Genomic DNA, 2,688 nt, shown 5'->3' on the forward strand with positions numbered 1-2,688 from the left:
GGACACTTAGGTCGGCCAACTGCCCTTCCAGTTTTTATACTTGGCTTTGGGCTGAAATTCAGATGAACTCAAACATTCTTTCCTACCCAGGCTCTCAGGCTAACATTTGGTTTCTGATTTCTGGTCAAAGTAATCCTTTTTATTACAAGAGTGATAAGTGATTTATCCATTTGCTTAAATAAGAAAGTGAAAGTTGGAGATGTTAGCTTCAATATATTTTACCAATTCACCTTTCATTTGTGATTGTACTCATTTTTTAGGGGGGCGCAGCTAGGTATGAATATACAAATTCCACATACACAGTGACATCAAACATTAGTATTTTTGTCAGGCTGATGACTGTGAAGAAGTATTTAACTTTGCCTAAATTGGTCTTTCTCTAATCACAAGTGAGATTGATCTGCTTTTCATATGTTAATTGGACATTTTCATTTCCTCTTCTTTGAATTGCTTGCTTATATCCTTTGCCCATATTTAAAAAAAATTAATCATTTGTATTATCTTAGGAGTTCTATATCTTTTATGGCTCTAAGTCCTTAATAGACACTTATGACATTATGTTTTTCTTTCTTTTTTGAGAGGTTTTTGCTATAGGGCGTGTGCGCTTGCCAGAAAGTCAGAGAGAGACAAAGAGACAGAAAGCGAGAAATCACCCCCAAGGAGGGATGGCCACACAACAATCCCTTCTCCTCTCAGAATCTGGGGCACACACACACACACATGCACCCGGTGTGAGTTTAAGCCACCGGATCCAGGACTTAAACCACGATTGAGAGCCCAGTGACATAGCCATTATGTCAACTGCTGGTCCCAGTGACATTTTTCTCATTCTTTCATTTTTAACTTCATTTGTAATCTCTATTGAAAATCAAAGTTTTCAATTTTAAGGTAGTCATAATTATTGTTCTTTTCCCCTTTGACTTTTGCTTTGGCTAGGAAGGCCACTCCTTCTCCTAGAGATATCTCCCTATATTTTTTTCTAATAATTTAAAAATATTGCCCAATATTGTCATTTTAAAAATTGAGGTTATCCATCTCTCAGTTATTGTGAAATGGTGTGAATGTAGAGGTTTAATTTAATTTTCCTCTAAGGCAGACAACCAATAGTGTTAATACCAGTTACTGACTAGTTTCCTCCACACTATCCTATTACCACTGATTCAAATGATGTTGTTACCTTACCCTAAGATTCACCTTTATGCTGGCTTATTTCTGAAAGTTTTGTTTCATTGATATGTTTGTGATTACTGTTTTAATAACATGCTTAAAAATTCACAATAGTTCTAAAATATTTGAAATCTATTAGGGCTACCACATTTTGTTCTTTTCAAACTTCTCTTGCTTCTTCTCATGCACATGAATTTTAGGATCAACACGAGTTTTGATGACTGTTTTTTTCTTTGCTTGTTTTCATCTCTTTCCCAGTTTCATTTTTTGTGCCTTTCTCTTTCTCTCTCTCCTCTTTTTTTTTCTTAGCTTGTATTTTTTTCTTACTTTGTCATCCTCTTTTCTTCATTTCCTTTGGGGAGGTAGATAGAAATTTAGAATGGACAGAGGAAAATCTAAGTTTTCCTCTGAGTTCCAGCATTAATCAGCTGTGTGACCTTGGGCAAGTCATCTCTCTTCTGTGGGATTTAGTTTATTTTTCTGACATCCCTTTTAACTTCTGTTAATATTTCACGTGGCAGCTTTCAGTCTTTGTTTATTCTTCCATCTCACTGAGTGCTACTGACCAATTTGCACGTCATTGTGAAAACAATTCTTTCTCTCCCCCCAGTCTTTCATTCCCACCCCCACCCCCCCACTCATCCACTCATCCACATCAAACCCTGATGTACAGGTGTGGCACTTACGTGGCCGGAAACCAATAGTTATGCACGAAACATGTTCAGACTGCCTTTCAGCAAAACAAAGAGAGGGAGAGATTGGAAACTGCCATTGGTTTAAGCTTCTAGGTTCTTTTCAGAGGTCCTGCTGTAAGACACTAAAGGCCTATCAACCCTGCTCCCTTGGGTAGGATTAGCTGACAATTCGCTGCCTGAAACCTGCCAGTTACTGTACCAAATCCGTCATTTGCCACCAGAAAAATCAAACTCTGACCCACAAGGTTTTTTGAAGAGCAAGGTTTATTATGGGTGACATCATCCAGCAGATGGGGAGAAGACTTGCTCAAGAGATCTCCCCAGATGTGTTGGGGATAGGCTTTTTAGATAACAAATTCCAATTCAAGTCTTGAAGCAAGTGCATGTATGCAAATGAAGGGTTAAAACATGTGCAGCACTGATTGGTCAGCTGTTGAAACTGGTACTGTTTGGTTGCTCTGTTGTAGCCAGGATCCTCACTCTCTACCTACAGTGGGGGTGTGCCTTAGGTCACTCAGTTCTCCTGGCACAGGAGCCCTTCATGCAGCAGTCAGCACCAGGGCTCTACCATCTAGACCAGTTCTGGCTAGTTACAACACCTGGCAGCAATGAGGCTCCCATCTTAAACCTTAGCAAATGGTTACAATGTATTTGCCTTGTCTGCTGCTGTGTTTGCTTTTCTAACTCTTAATGGTCACAGTTAAAGAGTAAATGAGGCAATAGATGCTCTTCTGGCTAATTAAACTCTCAGCGAAGATGAAGCATTAGACCAGATAATTTCTGAGTTCTCATTTGTCTTGAGAGACATAGTAAAAAGGAAACTCTT

Source organism: Tupaia chinensis, unplaced genomic scaffold, assembly GCF_000334495.1.
Source record: "Tupaia chinensis unplaced genomic scaffold, TupChi_1.0 Scaffold000598_1, whole genome shotgun sequence".
In the NCBI taxonomy this organism is placed as follows: domain Eukaryota; kingdom Metazoa; phylum Chordata; class Mammalia; order Scandentia; family Tupaiidae; genus Tupaia; species Tupaia belangeri.